Source organism: Hypanus sabinus, chromosome 12, assembly GCF_030144855.1.
Source record: "Hypanus sabinus isolate sHypSab1 chromosome 12, sHypSab1.hap1, whole genome shotgun sequence".
Classification (NCBI taxonomy): domain Eukaryota; kingdom Metazoa; phylum Chordata; class Chondrichthyes; order Myliobatiformes; family Dasyatidae; genus Hypanus; species Hypanus sabinus.
The window spans coordinates 33,374,682-33,401,973 of record NC_082717.1 but is presented as its reverse complement, the minus strand read 5'-3'; the positions used below and the strand labels follow the sequence as shown (position 1 = coordinate 33,401,973).

Genomic DNA, 27,292 nt, shown 5'->3' with positions numbered 1-27,292 from the left:
GAGTGGGAATAAAGGAGGCTTTCTATGCTTGGCTGCTGGCAACTCACGGTGTGCTGCAGGGATTGGTGTTGAGACCACTTTTTTTCACGTGAAATGTCAATGATTTGGATGAAGAAATTGATGGCTTTGTGGCCAAGCTTGCAGACAATATAAACATAGGTAGAGGGCAAGTAATGTTGAGGAAGCAGAGTGAGTGCAGAAGGGTTTAGACCAGGCATGGGCAAACTACGGCCCGGGGGCCATATGCGGCCCGTTAAGCTTTTTAATCCGGCCCGCAGAACTTGATGAAATTATATTAAAAAAACTTGTTAACGTTTTTTCCCCGCAATTCTGGCGTTTTCCCAATAGATGACGCACTCTATATACATTGACCTTTGTTGAGGTGCAGCGTATTACTCCACAGTTGCGCTTTACTCTTTGTTCGGCTCGACCTATTTGTGTGAACAGGCGTTCAGCGTCATGAACATCAACAAAGCCAGCCACAGATCCAAGTTAACTGACCAACACCTCAGATCCATCCTGAGAATCACCATAACAAAACTAAATCCAGACTTTGATGCGCTGGCTAAAAAGGGAGACCAACAACACTGTTCCCACTGAAATTAAAAATAAGTTTCTTCGTTGTATTATGTAAAAAATGCATTTGAAAATATTTTTTTCAATAAGCCTTACATGTTACATGTCATTTCTGTTAAGTGATGGACATGAGTAGTGCGCAGGTGCACGTACGTTCTCAAAATAAAAAAATGCGCTCCAGATCAAATAACGCGCTCCGCATACTGGTGCGCTGTCACTGTTCTGTCCTTGTGCTGGTCGTTGTTGAGTTTTGGCACAGGGGACAATTGAATAAGAAGGAGCAGGACAAGTAGACCTACCGTTTTTGAAATAAAGACAGTCAGGAGGAGAGTGATGATGATAATATCTTGAAGGATAACAGAATTTTCAGTGCTTTAAAATAATAACTGTTACTATTAAAAAAAGCTGTATTTTATTCATTTAATTTTCAGTGTTTTAAAAGTCATTTCAATAAATAGCTAAATACCATGGGACTTCAAAGACAGATATTTTGTTGTAATGCATTTGTTCATTTTCAATTGAAATTAAAGCACATGTTTTCTACATATCCCATGATATTTTATTTTCTCTTATGAGGTGTATTACCAAAACACTCCGTCCCTCTGCTCCTGTTCCGGCCCCCCTGTCAAATTTTAGAACCCTTTGTGGCCCACAAGTCAAAAAGTTTGCCCACCCCTGGTTTAGACAGATTGGGGGATTGAGCAAAGAAGTGTCGGTTAGAAAATAATGTCATGGTCCTGTACCTAGGTAGAAGAAATGAAAGGGTTGACTATTTTTTAAACGGAGAGAAAATACAAAAATCTGAGGCGCAAAGGGATTTGGGAGTCCTTGTGCAGGATTCCCTGAAGATTAACTTGTAGGTTGAGTCAGTATCAAGGAAGCAAATGCAATGTTATTATTCATTTCGAGAGGATAAGAACATAAGAGCAAGCTGTAATGCCGAGAATCTATAAAGCATTGGTCAGACCATACTTGGTGTGGTGTAACAGTTTCTTGGCCCCTTGATGAAGAAAAGATGGAGAGGGTCCAGAGGATGCTTACCAGAATGATTCTAGGAATGAAAAGGGTTAATGTATGAGGATTGTTTGATGGCTGTAGGCCTGTACTTGCTGGACTTGAGCAAAATGAGGGGGGAATCTCATTGAAATCTAACAAACTTTGAAAGGCCAAGACAGAGTGGATGTGGAGAGGATGTTTCCTATCATGGATGAGTCTAGGACCAGAGGGTATAACTTCAGAATTGAGGAATGTTCATTTAGAACGGAGAAGAGGAAAATTTTCAGGTGGTGAATCTATGGAATTAATTGCCACAGATGGCTGTGCAGGCCAAGTCATTGGGTATATTTAAGGCAGAGGTTGATAAATTCTTGATTAATCAGGACATCATAGGTTGTGGGTAGATGGCAGGAGAATGGGGTTGAGAGAGATAATAAATCAGCCACGATGGCATGGCAAAGCACACTCAATGGGCCAAATGGCCCAATTCTGCTCCTATGTCTTATAGTCTTATGGCTGAAGGGTGTTTCTCTATTTCTATTTAAATGTCTTGTCCTGTTAGTTTATGGCCAGTTCCATGTAACAATGCAAACTCTACTGAAAAAAAAAGAAAGGCAAGTCAGACATTTACACCACAGTAGATATCATCACTGGAAACCAAAGTAATGTATCAGAAGTCATTCTTCATCTCTGCTCAACCTTTCATGCATTCGCTATTCATCTGACGTCAAGGTATATGAAGACAAAGAAACATTTACCTTTGTGAGCATTTTAATGACATATTATTCTAGCCGTTAAGGGAATTTCACACTATTTTATTTATACTTTCATTTCCTGGAGACAACCAAATGTTACATTTCATGATTCAGGTAGAAATCCTACTTAAAAAGCAATATTAGTATGGAGGTCATTCTCAAGGCCTTCCTTAACACTTCAATAAATTATACACACAATATATAGTGGAGTGGATCCCTTGTGGCAGCTTCATCCACAACACCGTAAGACATAGATGCAGAACTAGGCCATTCAGTCCATTGAGACTGCTTCACCACTTGATCATGGCTGACACATTTTTCCTCTCAATCTCCGCTTTAAATATACCCAATGACTTGGCCTCCTCAGCTGTCTGTGGCAATGAATTCCACAAATTCACCACCCTCTGGCTAAAGAAATTCTGCTCCTAGCTGTACTAAACAGAGGCCCTTCTATTCTGAGGCTGTGCCCTTTGGTCACTGATCCACGCTAATGGAAACATCCTGTCCTGGTACACTCTATCTAGGCCTTTCCATATTCCATGAGTACTACCACTATTTTACTACTATAATACTGTGTGACAAAGAAGAGATTAACTAACTCATCTCTAAGCAGTAAGTGGATGGCCTGTGGACAATAGGCACCTGCAAACTCACAAAGAAGTTTCCTCCAATAAAGAAAAAAAATGTTGGGGTATGTACAGAAATATCCAGGTAATCTGAAAAATCAAATTAAAGCTCTAGGTAGAACATCCCTTCTCTTTTTAACCGGTGATCATTTTTGCATAGAGTGTGTACTTTAAGCTATTCATATTTTCTTAATTTACTTATCAGTAATTTCCACAAGAACATTCCCAGTTGACAAAAGGTTAGAACTTTGGTGAATGCAATGTCTTCAGCAATGCTAATCCATAAGTGTAATGTTCAAGTGGCTTTCATACTTTTTTTCCACTCTGGCTGGGAAAATGACCTGGTACAGAAGCTGAAATCAGAAAAATTGCCTGTCTGGAAATAAAGGCAAGTACAAGAATGTTAACACATAAAACTTCACTGATGTCTAATTTGATCAATTGGAATAAAGTAACGTACTATGGACTGGGAACTCATTATTTGATCCTACACCACCATCAGTTTCAAAAACAAATTCAAAACTTCCTAAAAATTCAAGACTTGGCTGATAGCAACTTTGACACTGGACCATTTCAAATAAGGACTCACAAATTCTGTAACATAAATCAACAAATTTCATGCACTTTTTGTTATTTATCTGTGTGACAACACAAGTGAAAGATCTGCAAATTCCAAGAAAAAAAATACATTTTCATCACTTTTTCGTTAAAGTTACTGCAGGAAAGCCAGTTAAACTCAGTTAATCCCTGTAATAAATCATGGAAAATGTCAACCCCACCCCCCACTTTCTTCTTTATAGAAGGATCGCTCCCTACATAACTCCCTTGTCCATTCGTCCATTTCTCGCTCCCCACCAATCTCCCTCCTGGCACTCCTTGCAAGCACAACAAGTGCTACACCTGTCCCTACACCTCCTCCCTCACTATCATTCAGGCTCCTAAACAGTCCTTCCAGTTGAAGCAACGCCTCACCTGTGAGTCTATTAGAGTCATCTACTGTATCCGGGGCTCCTGGTATGACCTCCCGTATATCGGTGAGACCTAGTGTAGACTGGGAGACCAGTTTGCTGAACACCTATGCTCCATTTGTCAAAAAGAGCAGTGTCTCCCAGTGGCCACCCATTTTAATTCCACTTCCCATTCCAACATTTCAATCCATAGCCTCCTCTCCTCTACTGTCACAATGAGGTCACACTCAGGTTGGAGAAGCAACACCTTATATTCCATCTGGGTCTCCAACATGATGGCATGAACATCAGTATCTCAAACTTCCAGGTATACCTCCTCCCTTCAGCAGTCCCCATCCACATTTCCCTCTCTCACCTTATCTCCTTAACATCTTCCCTCTGGTGCTCCTCCCTCTTTTCTTTCTTCCATAGCATTCTGTCCTCTCTTATCCTATTCCCCCTTCTCCAGCCCTGTATCTCTTTCACCAATCAACTTCTCAGTTCTTTACTTCACCCCTCACCCCTTCTGGTTTCACCTACCACCTTGTGTTTCTTCCTCCCCTCCCCCAACTTTCTAACTCCTACTCCTCATTTTCTCCCCAGTCCTGATGAAGAGTCTCAGCCCCAAACATCGACTATACTCTTTTCCATAATTGCATGCATGGCCTCCTGAGTTCCTCCAACAGTTTTGCCTGGATTTCCAGCATCTGCAGATTTTCTCTTGCTTGTGAATGAAAAATGTCACATAGATCACTGACATCACCAATACCTTTTCTACTGAAACAAATGCCTCCTGCTTTCTAATAGTTCCAAGTTGATAATTACCAAGGCCACATCCCAATTTTTCTAAACTGCTGTGCTTAACCATTATGCTAAAAACACTGATTTTAACTTTTATTCAAAGTTTATAGATACCCAAAGAGCAATAAATATGCTTTTTCATTGATACTTGTTGGCTCGCTAATCTTGTGCAAGCTTTTAGTGACAAAGAGAATCCCCGCTATCTGCACGGTCCAAATGCACACTAGGCTCACCTTTCTCGGCCCGAAGTCAGTAAAGCCCATCTTACCGCACTGCACAGGCCTGTACTATGTTCAAAGTCCAGATCTTTTCTTTTCTTTACCAATTGCAATTGATGGGGCTAAAAACTGGATATCTGGTATGCTCATCGCACTTTGTTTGTGGACAAATGGAGGTTTTATCATAAGAAGACCAATCAACACACAGAACTAGATGGAAAGTTCTGGGTGTTAAGCCCTTCTATCATTTTCTTCTGCCAGAGTTACAGTTCATGATATGCAGTAGTCATTTTTGGCCCCAACCCATTTGATGCACATTTTCATGATATTATTTTATCCCACAAAAACTCTATTGCTCTTAAGAGTATTTCAAAGCTCCAGTAAAATATATAGCAATCTTGTGAATTCACATTAGAAAAAATAATACAGTTCAGAATTTTAATCAGGCATGAAATTGGCCATAACTGTTGAAAAACTGCCTCAGTCTAAACCTTAACCTTAAAAATCACAGCCCTGTACCACGTCAGGATTATTGTTACAAACAGGAAACAGATCCTTGTGTGTCCATGATTTCTTTATTTTTAGACACAGATGCTAACTGCATCCTCTTACCCGCTCCATCTAACCCACTTGACACAAGAGCGGTCAGCATTAGTTTAAAAAAATTCAACTTTATAACAGTTCATCCATTCAGCATAAAAGTCATAATAGGTTTTCTTTTGCTCTTTCAGAATTCAAGGCAAATTGTGTCAAGAAAATGACCAGAAAATGTAAATGAGGGAAAATGTTACATGACATTATGATAACATGCTTTAATTGCATATCTGATTTATGTACGGGTATAGTATTTAAGGACAATAAGTTTATTTGCTTAATTAAATGCAAGTAGTAAAAATATGGTTGATATAAAAATGACTTTAACACAGCTGTTTTCTGGAGAATATCCAGCCTAAACTTCTTTTATCCTTCCTGTTGATAAAGAATCTTTAACCAGAAATGTTAACTGGTCTCTCTTTTCTCAGATGCTGCTGAACTGGCTGAGTTCTACCAGCAATTTTGCTTTTTTAATTTGTTCTAATCCTCTGTTTTGAGTCTTTTTGACTTTTCTGGCATTGACATTTGACCTTTGACATTTCACAATACTCCTGATCCACTTAACCTTGTCCCAGCTTCTCATCTGATGATATTTGTTTGAACAAATCAAGGAAACTGTTTGGCCAATCTCTAGTTTGCTTTGCTTTCCCTACACCACATAAAATCTAGAGTTTGTATCCAACAAGCACTGGTGCACAAAATAATTTTTTATTGAGGATGAGAGAGATGTCCTCCTGCAAGGGTATGGTGGCATGCTAGTTAGCTTACTAGCAATTGATCCAGAGACATGGATTTTCAATCTCACTATGAAAGCTAGGGAATACACATCAAAGTGATTAAATAAAATCTGAAAAGAAGCTGGTATCAAACCAGATTGTCTAGTCTTTGAGAAAATTAAATCTGATACACTTTATCCTGTCTGGTCTATATTTTATTCCAGGTATGGCTGGTCTTAACTGTAATAGTTGAGTGTTAATTAGGGATGGGGAATAAATGCTGGCAATGTTCACATCCGGTGAACAAGTAACTAACAGGAAGCTGACAAAATATCAGAAAAGGCATGGAAGTGATCATGTATTCAGAGCAGTAAAAACACAATTTGAATCACTGAGAAGTTTGGATAAGTACATGGATGGGAGGAGTATGGGGCACTATGATCCAGGTGTGCATTGTTGGGACTGAGCAGAATAACAGTTCAGAACAGATGAGATGGGCCAAATGGCCTCTTTCTGTGACCCTATGACTCGTGTGGATTTAAATTAAACTGATAAATTACATCACTTTACACTTTACTCACCCTTATGAATTTTCATTTACATGTTTTGTATCTATTTCTTATAAAATAGGTTTAATTTCTCTAATATATTTCTTTCTGCAATTTGACAAGACTTCAGTTTTTCATATGAAACCTGCTCCACAAACAAGGCATGATAAAGAGAATACTAGGTCTAAGGATTTTTCATAAATCAGAGATTTATTTTCTCATGTTATTCATTGTATTTGGACAGATAAAGCAAAAGTTACTTTAGCACTCCTTCACAGGAGTAGGAAACTACTACGTATGCAAGGACTCTGGTCAGATGCACAAACCTAAAAATTTGCATTGAATGACTCCAAGGGTGTGGTAACATCTCATTGTCCTGTCTTATTGTTTTTCCAGGTATTATAATGGGGTCATCGCAGAACTCAGCATTACACGTTGGCCTCAGCAACAAACAAGTTAAATTTAGCCTTAGTTAACCATGATATCCAAAGCAACAGACAAGGTTATTTGAAAACTGAAGAGAGAAGTCATGATCTTAGAATAAGTAGGAGATACAGAAAGGAGATTAGTGGCTTCTTTGTACAATACATTTCTGGAATGTGAATAACTCCAGGTACAAATATATGAAAGAATTTGAAAAACAAGATGATGTTTACTTTGGTTAAAGGATAGAAAATTTACAACATAAAAATAATTCTCTGAAAGCACAAATACATTGCAGCACACACAAAATAAATGCAAGAAACTCAAGATCACTTCCCAGACTCATAATTCATATGTTTCTTTACTTAAAGAAACAAATTCAGATTACATGTCCTAAAGTATAATTTTAATTTTGTTTTTAGTGCTGTTTTTCCAAAGGAGGGGGTATTAAAATAGTTAGAAACCCTAAAGCCATCTATCAATTTTTTTAAAAAATCAAGAGCCTCTCTAACTCCTTCCCAGATTTCTTCCAGTATTCTGTTCTACATTTAAGTTTCATCAAGATGTCTATACGCAAGTTCCTGATTTTTCCCTGTAGTACCACTTTGGGGATGAATTTTCCTTCTACATCATTGTTTAGGTATCAGTCACTATAGGTACCTGAACTCAATAACTGCGTCCAAATTGTATAGAATTAGCCCGAATAAAATGTATCCCAAAAGGGTGTCTAGGTGTCTGATAATGAAGATACCCTTTGAATATATGTACATTTCAGACACCTAACTAATTTGGGGTGCATTGGTAGTTCAGTTCAGAGTTCAATTCCGACTATCTGGGTGTCTGGGTGAGCAAGGTGTCTCTATGTTCTCCCCATGAATTGTGTGGGTGTTCTCCAGTTACTCCAATTTCCTCCCACAGATCAAAGATGAACCAGTTAGTCATTGTAAATTGTCCCATGATTAGGCTAGATTTCAATCGAGAGTTGTTGTGCTGTGTGGCTTGAGAGGCCAGAAGGACCTAGCCCATGGTGTATCTCAATAAATACATAAATTAATGCAACAATGATTATTGGAATTGAGAAACTGAAGATCTTAGAACCCTCATAAGGATAAAAATCAATAGAAAAAAAAGATGGGAAAAAAATCTTATGTCCCATGAATTTGTTCATACAGAATTTCATGAGCTGGACGAGAATGAAGAGCAATTTGAATTAAGTGGAGACCATCACAACTATTAGGGCCTTGCAACTGCATGGCCAACAAAGAAAAGAGATCTTTAGCCCAAAAGCTGCTTCACAGATGCTATCAGAGTCTACAGTATTTACAAAAGCTTCTGTTTTTCTCTTTTCATTTTGGAGACATCAGAGATTACAGATGCTGGAATCTGCAGCAAAAAACAAGGAGCTGGAGGAACTCAGCAGGACAAGTAACTTCTCCTTGCCCTGGTTCCATCTGCCCATCATTCTTCATTCCTTTTTGGTTCACCTATCACCTATTTGCTTCTGTTTTACCTCTTCATCTTCTCTCTGCATTCATGTACTCAGGACGCTCAGAAAATAAGCATGAAGATACAGCAAATGATGACAAGGCAAACGGTAATTTACCTTGACCAATTTTGCAGAGGGTATTAGTAAGAGCTCACTTAGACAGCTTATGCAGCTCCAATCTCTGTGTCCAAAAGTATGTAATAGTCTTTGAGTCAGTATACCATGGTTCCCACGATTGATTATGATTCTTTGTCAGAAGGATCTGGTTCTTCAAATGGCCGGAATATTCAGGGCAAAGATCAATATTTTTGGACATGCTGCAAATCACAGGAATGGAGACCAGGTGGCAAAGAGCACTCAACGCACAGAATCTTACTAAATGGCTGAGTCATAATTCCCGTCACTAATTCCATTTCTTAAAAGTTAAATCTTTCACTGTTTGTTACATTTCTTAGTTTTTTTTATCACTAACAAAGTAACTATACCATGATTTTCTTTCCACCTTTGGGATTCTGATATCAGTTTTGACCAAGAAAATTGAAATAAATTGAGATTTCCAGCATAAATTATTATCAACAATCCCCATTTTGGAGAGTCTAGTTGGTGTCCAATAATATCTGTGTACTATCTTAAACTGAATAAATTTCCCTCTCACTTCCCTAATATGTCTACCACATTTGATAAAGTATTTGACCACTCATTATCTTCAATATCGCTTCCAAGATACTTCTGTCATACTGCTTTGAGATTGTTATACAGTTCACCCACAAATGTACTTGAACATTTTATAAAACACTGATGCTTTATATCATTTATGAAAATGAGGTGGGCGCATATTTTCACATGATTTGGGAGTGTTCCATGGCTCATCCATTTTGGTGTAAAGTTCTTGATTTGTTGGGGAATGGTCAGGTTCTACACTGCCCCTGTGCCCACGGCTTTGTCTCCTGGGTGATAGGACAAAGATACCTAATGTAAACAATGACAAAGTTACTATTTTAAAGGTGGGTCTCATTGCATCTGCAAGAATTATATTGCAAAACTGGAAAAAAACCAGATGTCCCACTGTGAAGGAATGGACTGAGGAAATGATTAAGATTTTATCATATGAACACATGTTGGGAAGAAGTAACAGTGAGGGAAAAGTGCAAGATGCATGGGATCAATTTTGGTTGTATGTTAAACTTAAATTAGAACTTCTTTCTGTTTCTAAGTTTTATTTGTTTTCCTGTCATGGGATGGCTGTGTAAATATGCTGTACTGTATATGCTCTATGATATGCTGTGCTGCTTTGTAAAATAAGAATAAATAATAATAAAAAGTTGAATTACAAAAAAAAAATAAATGGAGATGTAAATGAACAGAACAGTCAAGTAGAATTAATCACTGCAAATCTTATGCACCTATGTAAAAGAGGTAAAGTGTAGAAGGATATGGACCTAACCTGTATAATTTACGAACAGGGCTTTTTCTTTCCCCCCACCACCCCTCCCCCCCCACACACACACACTATATACACACTATGTATACATAGTTCTGGATGCTAAAAAACAATGTTGCAATTAGTAAACTTAACAAAATAATATATTTGTCAGGTATATATGTATATATAAAATATATATATTTGTGCTAAAATTTAAGCCATTACAAGCTGTTTCAACTACATATATACTCTGTGTGTGTGCGTGTATATACATTTGTTTTTGAAAACTGAATTAAGGCGTACAGGAGCGACGTAGATCAGCTGGCTGAATGGTATCACAGGACAACCTTGCACTCAACATCAGCAAGACCAAGCAACTGAATGTGGATTTCAGGAAGAGGAAGTTGAGGGAACACACACCAGTCCTCAGTGAGGGATCAGACATGGAAAGGGTGAGCAGTTTCTAGTTCCTGCGTGTCAAAACCCATGAGGATCTATGCTGGGCCCAGCATATTGTGACAATTACAATGAAGGCATGACAGTGACTATATTTCATTAAGAGCTCGAGAAGAATTGCTATGTCACCAAAGACACTCATGCATTTCTACAGACATTCTAAATGGCTGCATCACGATCTGGTCTGGAGGGGACACTACACAAGATCAGAAAAAGCTGTAGAAAGCTGTATACTCTATCAGCTCCATCATGGGCACTAGACTCCCAATCATCCAGGACACCTTCAAAAGGCGATGCCTCAAAAAGGTGGCAGCATCATTAAGGACCTCCATCACCCAGGACAAGCCCTATTTTCATTGCTACCATCAAGGAGGAAGTACAGGATCTTGAAGACACACATTCAATGCTTTCGGAACAGATTCTTCTCCTCCGCCATCAATTTCTGAATGGACAACAAACCCATGAACACCACCTCAATATTTTTTCCTCTCTTTTTGTGCACTACTTTTTAATTTTAATTTTATTTCTAAATATACTTATTGTAATTTATTGATTTTATTATAATGTACTGCAATGTACTGCTGCTGAAAAAGAACAAATTCCACAACATATGCCAGTGATAAACCTGATTCTGATCTTTCACAGTGCAGAGTAATGTAATAATACTCTGTAACTTAATTTTAAAACCACCTATAAAATATCTATAAATGTAAAATAATTATATTAAAAACTTTTCCAGGCAACAATGTTCTATTTTTATTTCCAAGAGTGTTCTCAAATAATTATAGTCCTTTTGTTGCATCCACCCTTGTCCTACAAAACAATGCATTCATGAAAATACATTAGTTCCTGCACAGCATAAAATTACAGATGCAAAGAGTGCTCAATATGGCAAAAGTTTCCATTCCATTGATCTTAGCTACTCATCTGCTTCACTGTGAAAAAACTGAATTGTAGCCCAGAAAGAAGCATAAAGCCTGGTCAATCTTACACTTATGAAGGGTTTTAAGAATTCAAAACCATTGCCTATTTGATGCTCTGAGTGTTACAGAGAATTCAGTTCCAGAAACAAACTGAAAGCTAGCTTCAGGTTGGATGATGTGAGGTAAACAGAAAGTTGGCAAGTGGAGTTCAATTCTGAGAAGGGTGAGAGGAGCTTCTACACACACACACACACACACACACACACACACACACACACACACACACACACACAGACAGACACACACACACAGACACACACACACACACACACACACACACACACACAATAAATGGTAGGAAATTGAGCAAATAAAAGAACAGATCTTGGAATGGGTGGTCACTAATCCTGATGACAGATGGATAAGGTGATCAGGGAAGACTAACTTATTTGCTGAGGCACTGAATATTTGGGCAGGGAGGTCACATTAGAATGATACACAAACAGTATATGACAGTACAGAGGCAGAAGTCAGAGAATCCTATTAAGTTTCATGTTCAGTATTCCACCACAACAATTAGAATAACTCAGCAACTTTTACCAGAAACGCAGGAAATAAATAACTTAAAAAGCTTTTATCTGGATCAATGTAAGGTTAGTATAGTAAAGATTAAAAGTTTGTTTTCAAAAGCTGTAACATTTTGTGCAGTAGACAGTGTATTGATGGGCTGCATTGTGGCCTGTATGGAAATGCCAATGCCTCTGAATGGAAAATCCTGCAAAAGGTGGTGGATTTGGTCCAGTACATCACGGGTAAAGCCCACTCAACCTCTGAGCACATCTACAAGAAACTTCATTGTAGGAAAGCAGCATCCATCATCAGGAATCCACCCAGGCCATGCTCTTTTCTTGATCAGGTGGAAGCCACAAGAGCCTAAGGACTCGCACCACCAGGTTCAAGAACAGTTACTACACCTCAATCATCAGGCTCTTGAACAAAGGGGGATAACTACATTTACTTACCCATCCATTGAGATGTTCCAACAACCAATGATCTCACTTTAAGGACTCCTTATCTTGTCATTTCATGTTCTCATTACTTAATGCTATTTATTTATGTTTGCGTTTGCACAGTTTATTGTTTTCTGCACTCTATTTGATCATTCACTGACCCTGTTATAGTTACTATTCTGTAGATTTGCTGAGTACACCCAAGGGAAAATGAATCTCAAGTTGGACGTGGTGACATATATGTACTCTGACAATAAAAATTTACTTTGTACTTTGCTGTTACACACTTTCTCCATCGCACACCATTGACAGGTGACTTCACCTTCAAGATATAATGAACCAAAATTTGTAAAGCAAGGATTGGTAAATTATTGCAAAGCAAAGAAGCATGGATGGTGGAAATCTGAAAAAATTTTTAAATGTGGGAAATAACAAAAACGTCATGCAAAAAGAGCCAGAATTAATGTTTCAGTTCAAAGTAAATATAGTTCAATTCTGATGAAGGGTTGTAAAATGGTAATAGTTTTCTTTTCCAGAGATGTGTGAACTGCTGAGTGTCATACGCAGTTTCTGCTTATACTCCATTTTTTGGGCAATCAAGAAAGGTGTAAATGGAATATGATATTATCAGGCATTACCTATCTGAACAGTAAGATCAATTTAAGGGGATGAATAGCTTATTTCCATTCCCATGTGCTTTCTGCCAGTCTGCTGTGCCACCAAATCTCTCTCATTAAGACATGAATGGTCTGCTTCCAGACTTTCACATGTAGAATAGTTGCCAAATAGTTACAGGTATGCAGTGGAAGGTAAGGAGAAACTTTTCTCTTGACTTCTTTTCTTCAATGGGTAACAAAGGGGAAAAACAAAACTTGCATTCAAACCCCACTGCCACTGCCTATAAGGAATTTGTACATCCTCCCCATGATTGCTCAGTTTTCTGTTTGGTGTTTAGTTTCCTCCCACAATCTAAAGATCTACCAGTTGGCACATTAATTGGTTGATTGTAAGTTGTCCTGTGATTAGTTTAAGATTAAATCGGGGGTTGCTGGCTGGTGTGGCTCAAAGGGCTGAAAGGCCCTTTTCCACACTGTATCTCAATAAAATTTAAAAAAAATAAACATTATCATCTTCAATAGTCTGTTCAAAAATATTTTCATAGGAAAGGTTAACATCTAGATTTTAATTCAGAATCAGATGCAGATTTATTCGCTGTTTTGCAACAGCAGTACAGCATAAAACTGTGAAATTACTATAATTAACAAAATTAATCAATAGTGAAAAAAATAGGAATAACAAGGTCAAGTTTATGTGTTCACAGACCGTTCAGAAATCTGATGGCAGAGTTGAAGACGTGATTCTTAAGTTATTAACTGTGGGTCTTCAGCTTCTGTAGCTCATAATGATAGTAATGAGCAAAGGGCATGTACTGGATAGTGAAGGTTCTTTATGATGGTTATTACCTTTTTCAGCCAACACTTCAAGATCTTCTCAATGGCAGAGAGATTGTGACCAAGCTGGAACCAGCTGAGTTTCTGTAACATCTTGCAATCTTGTGTATTGGAGGCTCCATAACAGGCTGTGATTTAAGTTTTGATAAGAATATACACTCAGTGGCAAACTTATATTGAATTCTTGAATTGAACTGGCTTTATTTCTTATATCCTTTACATATATGAATAAAAATCTTTATGTTACGTCTCTATCTAAATGGGCAATGTGCAATCATAGTCATTTATAATAATTTAGAATAAATAGTAGAGTCAATGTAACATAGAAATACACTCAAATCAGCGTGAGTTAATCAGTCTGATGGCCTGGTGGAAGAAGCTGTCTCGGAGCCTGTTGGTCCTGGCTTTCCTGCTGCAGTACCACTTCCTGGATGGTAGCAGCTGGAATGAACTGTGGCTGGGTTGACTTAGGTCCCCAATGATCCTTTGGGCCCTTTTTACACACCTGTCTTTGTAAATATCTTGAATCGTGGGAAGTTCACAACTACAGATGCACTGGGCTGTCCTCACCACTTCTGCGGAGTCCTGCAATTAAAGGAGGTACAGTTCCCATTCCAGGTAGTGATCCAACCAGTTAGGATGCTCTCAATTGTGCCCCTGTAGAACGTTCTTAGGATTTAGGGGCGCATACCAAACTTCCTCAACCGTCTGAGGTGAAAGAGGCACTGTTGTGCTTTTTTCACCACTCAGCTGGTGTGTACAGACCTCGTGAGGTCCTCGGTGATGTGGTTGCCGAGGAACTTGAAGCTGTTTACCCTCTCAACCCCAGATCCATTGATGTCAATAGGGGTTAGCCCGTCTCCATTCCTGCTGTAATCCACAACCAGCTCCTTTGTTTTTGTGGCATTGAGGGAGAGGTTGTTTTCTTGACACCACTGTGTCAGAGAGATGACTTCTTCCCTGTAGACCACCTCATTATTGTTTGAGGTAAGACCGATCAATGTAGTGTCGTCGGCAAATTTAATTAGCAGATTAGAGATGTGGGTGGCAACACATTCATGGGGAGGACTTAGTACACAGCCCTGAGGGGCTCCTGTATTGACAGTCAGAGGGGTGGAGGTGAGGGAGCCCACTCTTACTACCTGCTGGCAATCTGACAGGAAGTCCAAAGGTCTAGGTATCTCCTCCACCTAATAAAGTGGCCATTGAGTGTATGTTCATGGGTCTGTTGCAGCAGCCAATCCACTTCAAGGTCTGATGGGTTGTGCATTCAGAGGTGCTCTTCTGCACGCCACTGTTATAACTTTTAGCTATTAGAGTTACTGTCACCTTCCTGTCAGCTTGAACCACTCTGGTCGTTCTCCTCTAACCTCTCTCATAAACAAGGCATTTTTGCCCATAGAATTGGAGCTCATTGGATTTTTTTTTTTGTATTATTCTCTGCAATCTCTAGAGACATGTGTGTGTGAAAATCCCAGAAGATCAGCAGTTTCTGAGATACTTACACTGCCGGTTTGGCAGCAATGATCATTCTATGGTTAAAGTCACTTAGATCACATTTCTTCCCCATTCTGACGTTTGGTTTGAAAACCAACTGAACCTCTTTACCATGTTTGCATGATTTTAGCTATTGAGTTGCTGCAACATGATTAGCTGATTAGATATTTGCATTAATAAGCCGGTGTACAGGTGTACCGAATAAAGTGGTCACTGAGAAAACGCAGTGTTTCAGAACTGAAAACGCAAAAGCTCTATCCTAGTTACAATCAAAATATTTGATATATTTTTTTGTACAGTAATCACCTGAACTACCATTACTATTTGGTACTGTTATGCCATTGCAAAATTATCTCTGATATTTTAAAACTACAGTTTGTGTTCTGATTGATTTTTGACTGATCGCTTGGCTGTACTTTCACACCTGGCATTGATGCAGAAATGAAGGCACACAGCAACAACGATGAGGACCGTGAAGATGTGGTTGAGGGTGGTGGAAGAGTGATTACAGAACTGCTTTGAATTTGGATTCATTTTTGGGTCTGAATTGATAAACCATAGCACTAATTTCATCAAGATCTGTATGGACAACAGTGTGCTTCAAGAATATAGGGAGTGTTATGAAAGCTTTAGTCTTGGATGAACCAGAAGATCTGTAGGCTGCTGAGGACTAGATCTGTGGCATTCCAGAAAAGCTCTGGGTCTGAGATTCCCAGCTGCTTCAAGAGGGCAGCAATCATCCTGGTGCACAAGGAGGGCAAAGTGAGCTGCCTCAGTACCTGTCACCCAAAACTACAGTGAATTGCTTTGAAATATTGGGTATGACAAGAATTATATCCTGCGTGAGCAGGGACCAGGACTGACTGTAATTCGCCTACTGCTGCAACAGATCTGGAGCAGGCACAATCTCTGTCTCTCCACTCCACTTTGGAGCACCAAGGCCATCACAAGGCAATTGTCATTACTCAAAGTGTCCTTTAGAAAATAAGTTTCAAACTTACTTTTGGATCTCGAGAAATATCTATTACTTATAAATAATGTTGAGAAAGGTTACTACCCAAGGTACATAGCAGTAAAATGATATTGAGATAAAAAATGAGATATGTCTACAAGGTTACATTAAAGAACCACTATAAACTGATTTAATTCTGCTGTTCACACTATCTTGGTCATAAAAAGACTGCACTCCCTGCATTAAAAAACCATTATTCTGATACAAAAAAAAACCCTATTATTTTAACTGCTTTCACTTTCCAAAATGCCCAGCAACCTCTCAGCCAGTTAATTTGATATTCAGGATAATTCTAAGTACAAATCAGGTCAATACAAAATCCCTCTAGATTATACTTTGTGTTGGCACAGGCAACATTAATGGGAGGTAGGATTTTGTTTTTACGTATGATCTCACAGATTCCAATCACTAAAAAACAATGTTTTGCTCAGCAAATGCACTGCTCATTTTCTGCTTTTATGGAAATACTGGACTGTTAGAAGAATGTAAGTCCATGGACTATTTTGAGGAAGTCTCTTGTTTGTTTTTTTTTACATTTGGTGAAAATTGAAGTATTATAGATACAACCAGAAGTATAATCTATTATCATCCATGTCAAAGGCTTACATGTCACAGAAAGCTACTGTAATTCAAATAAGGACCTGTCTTTGCAAATGCTAAAAAATTGAAAACAAAATCTCCTGGATCCTATTTATTGCTCCTTTGAACACATTGAATGACTGATTCTCCATGGCTCACATGAGAAAAGATTTCTCAAGACCTTCTTCTGATCTCAGTTTTGAACAACCAACCCCTTAAATTACAACCATGACCTCTAGTTCTATACATCCCACCCAGAAAAAAAAAACACCAGTACTACACCCTCCTGCCAAATTCAGTAAAAAATTGCTATAATTCAATGAAATCGGTTCTCACCCTTCCAAAGTAAAGAGAGCACAAATTGTGAAACTTCATCGGAAGTTATTTTGGTAAACAACCCATGACTAACATTTGAAGAATTAAGGCACACAGTTTACAACAAATATTTACCCCTTTAAGGCACAAAAACCAAAAAACCATGACCAACAAGAGAAACTGCTGATAGTATTAGATCAAAGGAAAAAACTGATAGTGCTGCCAAAAAAGCAAGGAGCTCAAGGCTTGGGGAAAACTTCAGAATTCAGTAATTCAGGACCATGACACTGATAAGGAAAGGGAAGTAGAACATGGAGAGCAGTTTAAGATTTTGTTCTTTCTTTGGCTGTCCATCGATTTTTGATGATGACTGAGGACTGGGCAAGGTTGTATGGAAGACCTGCAGTTGGCCATACTGCAAGTCTCCCCCCTCCAAGCCATCTGTTAATAGGCTATAAAGGTTTGGAATTGGTTGCGTGTAACCTTTAAGGATTGACTCTGGAAAAACTATAAAAAGGAAATGGCAGAAAAATAGAGCAAATATTTTGAGCATCTCTTCAAAGAAGATGATACAGAAAAATGGAAATAAAGAATTTAGGTCCACTGTGAATGAGGAGCCAAATGAAATTAGCTTTTCAAAATAAATGTTATTGCAAAAGTTTAATAGTTCATACAAATTCCTAGCATCCAATGAGCTACATCCCAAAATTTTGGAAGAAGTGGCAATGCAGAAAGTGATTACATTGGCTGTCATCTTTGAAAATTCTGAAGCTCCCCATTGAATAGAAAGTAGAAAATACAGCCAAACTACTTAACAAGAGAGAAAGAGGGATACTGTACGATGATGTAGCTCAACGTTACTAGTAGGGAAAATGCTATAATTTATGATGAAGTGGTAACAGCACACTTGGAAAAAAAAATAGGATGAAGGTGAATCAAAATGGATCTAAAAATGTAATTATACATTTGACAAATCTCTTATAGACATTTGAGATTGAAAATAATCAAATAATTCCATGAAAGAAAAACAGTGAATGTGAAGTACTTACACCTTAAGATACCAATAATCTGATCCATTTCAGTTTGCCTACATTCACAACAGGTCAACAGCAAATGCCATTTCATTGACTCTTCACACAACCCTGGAACATCTTGCAAATGAAGATGCATACATCAGGATACTCTTCACTGACTACGGCTCGGCATTCAATACTATCATCTCCTCAAAATCAATCAATAAGCTTCAAGTCCTAGGGCTCAATACCTCCTTCTGCAACTGGATCTATAACTTCCACTTGCAGACCCCAGTCAGTTCAGATTGGCAACATCTTCTCAATAATCTCACTCAGCACAGGAGCACAAGACTGTGCGCTTAGCTCCCTGCTCTACTTGCTTTATACTAATGACACCACTATCACTGGCCAAATCAAGGCTGGTGATAAATCATCCTATAGGAGAGAGATTGAAAGATTCGGCATGTCATCTAAAACTTTGACAAACTTCCACAGATGTGTGGTGAAGAGTATATTGACTGTAATGGAAACACCAACAAAAGAGATTCTGAAGATGCCTGAAATCCAGAACACTATGTACATAATTCTGGATTAACTCACCAGGTCACACATTGTACATGGAAATAAATAAACAGTCGTTTTGTGCCTTCACCCTTTTCCAAGTCTGGGCTGGAAGGGGTGAGATGCCAGAACAAAAAGGTGGGTGGAGGGGAAGGAGTGGGAGCTAGAAGGTAATAGGTGAAGCCAGGTGGGCTGGAATGCTAAGGGGCAGAAGAAGAAGAAATCTGAGGAGTGAGAGATAGGGAAGAAGAAGAGGCACCAGTGGAGGAGAGGAGAAGGCAGATGAGAAGAGGAGATAAGAGGCCAGAATGGGGAATAGAGGGTGAGAGAAAAAAATTACCAGTAGGAGAAATTGATGTTCATGACATCAGCTTGAAGGCTACCTCCATGGAATATGTTGCTCCTTCAGATTGAGAGTGGCCTCATCATGGCAATACAGGAAACTATGGACTGACATTTCTGAGCAAGAAGTTCCACTTTTGGCAGATGGGTCTCACCAATATACTGGAGACTGCAATGGGAGCACTAGAAACAACAGATGATCCCAATAGATGCAAAGGCAAAGTGTTGACTCACCTGGAAGACTACTTGGGATCCTGAATGGACGTGCGGGAGGAGGTGAAAGGGCAGATGCAGCTCTTCTGTCACTTGCAAGGATATGCACTAGGAGGGAGATTAGTGAGGGATGAATGGACAAGGGATTCACGCAAGGAGGGATCCCTGCAGAAAGCAGAGGAAGGTGTTAAAGATGTGTTTATTGGTAGGATCCCACTGAAGTTCGTAGAATTTGTACAGAATGATATGTTGGATATGGAGGCTCATGGGGTGGTAGGTGAAGACAACAGGAACTCTATCATTGTAAAGGTGTGGGAAATGGGATGAGCTTATAAGATGGCTTGTATGGAAACGCCGGACCTTGTAATGAAAGGCAGAGAATAAGTAGTAACCCAACTCATCAAAGTTAAAGCTCTCCCCACCATTCAGCACATCTTTTGAGTGCATTTTGCAGGAAAGTTGCATTCATCAAGGACCCCACCATCCAGGCTATGCTCTCTTCTCGCTGCTGCCATCAGGAAGGTGGTGCAAAAGCCTTAGGACCTGCACCACCAGGTTCAGGAACAGTTATTACTCCTCAACCATCAGCCTCTGGAAAACGAGGGAATAACTTCACTCAGCTTCACTCCCTCCATCACTGAACTGTTCCCACTGAAATAAACTCACTTTCAAGGACTTGTCATCACATGTTCTTCATTTTTATTGATTTATTTAATACTATTATAATTTCTTTTTTCTCTTTCATTGTGTATTTACACAGCTTGTTCGCTTTTTTTTACATAATGGTTGTTGCCATCCGGTTGGGTACAGTCTTTCATTGATTCTATAGTGTTTCTTGTATTTACTGTGAATGCCCACAAGAAAATGAATCTCAGGGTTGTATATTGTGACATATATGTATTTTGCTTATAAATTTATTTTGAACTATGACAAGGTGCCACACAACGTTTTGAACAAAATTAGAGTTCATGTGTTGCAGAGATATATTCAATACATAGGCAGCATCCCAGAATGAGTGAGGGCAGGGCTGTCAGTGGACAAGTTGGAAAAGTCACCAGGTCAATGACTTAATGGCAGTAATTTTCTCTCTCTGTCCCTAGATAGCCTCATTAATATCATATGGAAAATGTGATGTCATCCAGTTATTTGAAACAATAAAAAGAAACAAACCATATTTGAAATGATTTGAGACTGAAAGGTGTTCCATGGGACCTGGATGCCCTTGAACACAAATCAATGAAAGTTAATATGATGTACAGCAAGCGAAAAAAGTGTCAAACATCATGCTGGCCTTCAATGCAAGAGGATTTGCTAAATGTAAAGATATTTTATTTCATTTATTAAGGAATATGTGAGATCACATCTGGAACATGAGTTTAAGTCTGGTTTCTGACTTAAGGATATCCTTAAGGAATATAACAAGCACCAGACTGATTCACAGATGTTGGAGGTTAAACCAGTTGGGCTTACATCATAGAGATTAGAAGACTGACAGGTGATCTCCTTGAAATATTCAAAACTCTATGGTGCTTGACAGGATAGAAAAAGTTGAAATATGCCTATCCTGGATGAGATATCAAGACTACTTAGGGATACGATCTCAAGAAATTAAACTGTCCATAAGCTGGGGTACCTTTGGACTATTTCACCCATGAAGGATTCGGAGGTTAAGTTGCTGACTGTATTTAAACCTAAAATTGACAGGTTTTTAGTTATTCTGGAACTCATGAGATATGTGAGGTGGTGGCGTGACGCAGTTTGCAGCGGCCTCTCCAGAGATGATATCTGTTATTTGTCAAGCGGGGTGCTGTGCACAATCCTAATCTGATGAAAAACAGATGTGGGAGCATGGAGGAACATCTGGAAATCTCCAGGAAGGCCTTCTTTGTTGCTGCTGCTGTTGTGAGGTCCTCGGGGCCACGTTGCCAGCGGCCAGTGGCAGGCCGTCGTAGTGCGCTCGGCAGAGGAAGGTGCTCAGAGAGACTGTGCTGGAGAGGATGGTCGGAGACTCAGAGGTTCGACGGACTCGGAGTCCGCAGCAATCGGGCTGCTTTCACTGTGTGCTGCGTCTGCGAGGCTGAGTCCAGCGGTGCCATGGAAGTCCATAGTGGGGATATTCCCTTCAGCCGCCTGCGTGGAATGACTAGTCTATAGGGACCCTGAGGACTTGTGGAAACTGTGTGGTGGTTTCTTTTGAACTTATAGTCTTTTAACATCTTTGGACTATTTTCACTGTGCCTACGGTCTGTTTTTTTAAAAAAAAAAATCAATTATGATATTGTTTGCACTGTTGTGACTATATGCTGTAACTATGTGGTTTTGTGTTGGTCTTGTAGCTTTAGTTTTTGGTTTGTTGGGTGTTAGAGTTGGGCTCCTGACTTGGTGTGCCTGGGTAGTCTTGTTTTGTCTGGTGGATATGGAGCTCCTTTCCGGGGGAACATGCTAAGATGGTAGCATGATATTGATACGCAGCAGCCTCTCTGGACTCTGGATTGGGGGATTGACAAATGTTATGTGGATTTTCTGGTGTAGTCTGTTTAGTCATGTGCTTTTGTGATATCATTCTGGAGGAACGTTGTCTCATTTTTTAACTGCATTGCAGTTGTGGTTTTTAAATGACAATAAACTGAAATTCAATTCAATTTAACTCACGTGGTCAGTACATGAAAATTGTATTGAGAAAAAAAGTAAGAAATAGGATCTTCCTAAAATGTTGAGCAGGCACATGGAGTTGCTTGTCCTACTTCTGATTCTATTTCTGTGGTCTTCTGTTATGTTCTTGTGCAGATACAGTGGGTCCCTGCAAATGCCAGACTTTATACCAGTGGAATATCTACTTTTAGGGCACAAGGAGAACTTCCTCATCTTTTTTTTAAATAGAGTTATGAGATTCTATGGAGCATAACATCCTGCTGCTAGGTGTTGCTTTCTCAAGGGACCTGGAAAGACCCACCCATTGGGGCCTCAGTACAAGTCATTGAAGTAACCAAAAGCCTTAGCTGTCAGACAAGACAGGTGGACAGGGGATCATCACTCTCTGTCCACAACCAGAACTAGCTCAATTAACAAATCAGACCTTAATGCTGTTCATCACTTGACATGTTTGGATTACTTCACCCATGTGTGGACCTGGAATAGAAAACTCAATCTGGTCATGTAATCAAAGTTCAAAGTAAATTCACTATCAAAGTGCATATATATATCATGATATACAACTCTGAAATTCATTTTCTTGTGAGCATACTCAATAAATCTCTAACAGAATAATAACCATATTAGAATCAATGAAAGACTGCACCAACTTGGGCATTCAACCACTGTACAAAAGACAAGAAACTGCAAATACAAAAAGAAAGAAATAATAATAATAATAATAATAATAATAAATAAATAAGCAATAAAAATCAAGAACAGGAGATGAAGAGTCCTTGAAAATTAGTCCATGAGTTGTGGGAATATTTCAATGATAGGGCAAGTGAAGTTATCCCCTTTGATTCAAGAGCCTGAAAGTTGAAGTATAATAAATGTTCCTGAACCTGGTGGTGTGTGTCCTGAGGCTCCTGTACCTTCTTCCTGATGGCAGCAATGAGAAAGGTGGTGGGGATCCCCAATGACAGATGCTGCTTTCCTGCAACAGCATTTTGTGTAGAGAACCTCAATGGTGGGGAGGACTGGGCATATCCACTATTTTTTGTAGGACTTTCCATTCGACAACATTAGTGTTTGCATACCAGACTGTGGCACACCCCGTCAATAGACTCTGCACTGTACATCTATAGAAGTTAGTTCAACCTTTAGATGTTATGCCGAGTTTTCACAAACTCCTCAGTAAGCAGAGGCACTGCCGTGCTTTCTTCATAATTGTACTTGCATGCCAGGCCAGGTGTTTCATCTTGGGCACTAGCCTACAAAGTACCCAGGATATATTCAGGGAGCGGTGTCTCAGAAAGGCAGTGTCCATTATTAAGGACCTCCAGAACCCAAGGCATGTACTTTTCTCACTGTTGCCATCAGGTAGGAGGTACAGAAATCTGAAGGCACACACTCAGTGATTCAGGAACAGCTTCTTCCCCTCTGCCATCTGATTCATAAATGGACATTGAATCTTTGGACACTACCTCACTTTTATAAAAATATACAGCTCTGCTGTTTTTGCACATTTTTAAACATCTATTCAATATACGTAATTGATTTACTTGTTTATTATTTTTCTCTCTGCTAGATTATATATTGCTTTGAATTGCTGCTGCTAAATTAACAAATTTCAAGTCACATGTCAGTGATAATAAATCTAATTCTGATTCATTAAGTCACTGGCATTAATAAATTTAGATCGTTCAAAACTCTGCCACTGGAATATTTGTTCATAAAAATTCCAAGTGCGACAAAAGTTGTATATTCGATCTTGGACTGAGAAAAATAATTTAACAGCTTGAGTTTTGGGGTCGTAAATACAAAGGGTGATTGATAAGCTCGTGGCCTAAGGTAAAAAGAGTCGATTTTAGAAAACCTAGTTCATTTATTTTTCAACATAGTCCCCTCCTATATTTACACACTTAGTCCAGCGGTCGTGGAGCATACGGATCTTGGACCTCCAGTAAGTGTCCACGGCAGAGGTGAATGATAAGTTTGTGGCCTAAGGTAGAAGGAGATGTTTTCAACTTCAATCTTACTGCATAATCACTCAAAGAGTTGAACTGCATGTGCATTTAATATGAGCTGTATAACTCATCTCCTTTTACCTTAGGCCAAAAACTTATCAATCACCCATCTGTGGACACTTTCTGGAGGTCCAAGATCCGTATGCTCCACGACCGCTGGACTAAGTGTGTAAATATAGGAGACCATGTTGAAAAATAAATGTGCTGGGTTTTCTAAAACTGACTCCTTGTACCTTAGGCCACGAACATAGCAATCACCCCCATAGGTAAATAAGTGAAAGATTTTGTATGCATGCCATCCATACAGACCATTTTGCTGTATCACTACATTGAAGTAGTAGCAGGGAAAAGCAATAATATTAATAATAATAGCAATAATAATAATAAAAGCAATAAAAATGCAGAGTAAACTTATGGTTGCGAAGTGCAGTGCAGACAGACAACAAGGTGGAAGGTTACAATGAGCAAGATTTTAAGATCAAGAGGCAATCTTATTACACACGAGGTCTGTTCAATCATCCTATAACAGTGGGAGAGAAGTTGTCCTTGTGCCTGGTAATATATGTTTTCAGGCTTTTGTATCTTTTACCTGATGGGAGGCGAGAAAAGGAATCTCCAGGGTGGGAGGGGTCTTTGATTATGGTGACAGCTTCATCAAAGGAGCAAAAAGTATAGACAAAGTCCAGAAGAGAGGCAGAATTTTGTAACATACTGAGCTGAGTACAAAACTCCCTACAATTTCTTGAGGTCACGGACAGAGCAGTTGCCATTCTGAGCCGTGATGCTTTCTATGGTGCATCTCTAAATGTTCGTGAGTGTTAAAGGGGTCATGCCAAATTTCTTGAACCTCCTGAAGAAGGGGAACTGGTACAAGTGTTTTGAGTTTCATTAAAGGCAAAACATATTCTCTATATTAGAACCATTCACTGCAATTGAAGGCAGTCAAGTTTGAGTTGATTTCTGGGAAAATATGAGCTACAATGGTGGTGTGAAACAAAAAAAAAGAGAGAATATGGAAACACACAACAGTTGTGGCAAAATGAACAAGACTTGAATTTTCAGGACCAACAAAAGAATTGTGGGTTTTGTCAGAAGGAAGTAGGTCTGAAATATTCACTCAGTTTTCTTTTCTACAGATTGTCCTGATCTGCCAAGTATTTCCAGCCTTTTAATCTGCAAACTTTTCTGAATTTAAAGCAGGTTGGTCAGTTATGGAGTTAATGTTTCAACTCAGTGAATTTTCATCAAAGCTACATACTGCCAGCTAAATTTAAAAAGCTGCATTAAGTAGTTGAATATTTTAATGGGCCTATATAGAAGCACTTGAGGCAACAACAGAGTGACCCACAGATGACCCAAACATTCAAGCTTCCTACTCCTGGAAGTTAGTGCTATTACTATACTAAATTCTATTTCACTTTTTCATTCAGTGATCCTATGAACTTTAAGGAAGCAAGAAATACAGAAGTATTTCTGCCACACATAGGATCCCTGATACCAACACACATCCTGCTTATATTCTAGACCCCAGCTCATATTCCATATAACTGACGAGCCAGATGCCAGACCACCAGAACTGCAAAAAAAAATCAGGCGCCGAATTATCAAAGCTTTACTATAATGAGCGGTTACAGTAATTAGAAGAATTGGCAATTTTTTTCATGCATTATTTCCTGTAAACCTAATCAGCTCCCTTCCCCACCCTCCCCACCAACTGCATGACTGAAATTTACTCCAGATTGTTTATTTTCTTCTTTAACAGAACACTGTTTTTTTCCCCTCAGTAGCATTTCAGTACATTGCTGTCTAAGATGGTACAAAACTTTACTGCCATCTCCATTTCTGAGAAAACTTCTTTGTAACTCTTCTCACTCCCAGACAAGGAAGCATTAGTCATGGGTTGCGGCCTCTGATTTACTTCCTAGTAATTTGTCTGAGGATAATAATAAAAAGATAGCTCACATTTGAACTTCCTTAATTGTCTTGAGGATACTCACTCTTACTTGTATATTATTTGCGCTGAAACCAAGATCAAATGCTCTCACACTCATTGCAGTTCATTCTTTCCAGGAAATAAAAGATTGAATGCTTCACCTCATATTGAAATTTACATTTGCCCAGCAGCTTAAAAACTTGAGCTCAAAGGTTGCCTTCTGTTACAGAGTAGGGTGTGTTGTGGCCCTGTCCACAATTAGCTCCACCCACTAAAACCCTACCCTGCCCTTTTCATAATATTGGAAAATCTATAGCTGTTCCCTGGCTGTGTAGGTGCTGATAGGCTTTCTCTTTGGACAGTACCAGTTTTGATGGAGTGTTCACAATTGCATTTGAGAAGGTACTACAGGTTTGTTGTTCAATTTTGCTGAATGAACAGCCATACATACATCGAGGAAACAAAGAGATTTCTATGACATTTTTCCTCTTTCTTGACCTCTGTTATATTTACTGGAAATTTGATATTAATGCAATATCTACAAAATAATATTCATCAAGAAAATTACACACTTGCACACATAATTGGTTTTAATAGATTAAAGCTAATACAATCATCAGAAATTCCGATACTGAAGAGAATATTTATTTATTTATTATTGAGATACAGTGTGGAATAGGCCCTTTCTGCCCTGCCATCCAACAATTCCCTAATTTAATCTTAGCCTAATCACAGGGAAATTTACTATGACCAATTAACCTAACAACTGATATATCTTTGGACTGTGGGAGGAAACCAGAGCACCTGGAGGAAACCCATGCAGTCATGGGGAGAATGTACAAACTCCTTACAGGCAGCAGCAGGAATTGAACCCAGGTTGTCTGTACTGTAAAGCACTATGCTAGCCACTACGCTTCTGTGTCACACATAGTTCAGGACAAACACCCTACATACTGCTGATTTATAGCTGGTTGTGTACTACAGGAGGAATGATCGTGGACTACAGGAGGATTAGAAACAGGTTAACCCCTATTGACATTAACGGACCTGGGGTTGACAGGATGAACAGCTTTAAGTTCCTCGGCATACAGATCAGCAAGAATCTCATGTGGTCTGTACTTACCGGCTGTGTGGTGGAAAAAGCACAGCAGTACCTCTTTCACCTCAGGCAGTTGAAGAAGGTTGGTATGGGCCTCCAAATCCTAAGAATGAAGGAG

The 27,292-nt window shown here is 39.0% G+C and overlaps 1 protein-coding gene across 3 annotated transcripts in view; it reads right to left on the bottom strand.

Moving 5' to 3' along the window:
* Window positions 1-27,292, bottom strand: part of prkcea (protein kinase C, epsilon a) — a 616,772-nt gene that overhangs the window by 521,006 nt on the left and 68,474 nt on the right. The window lies entirely within an intron of this gene.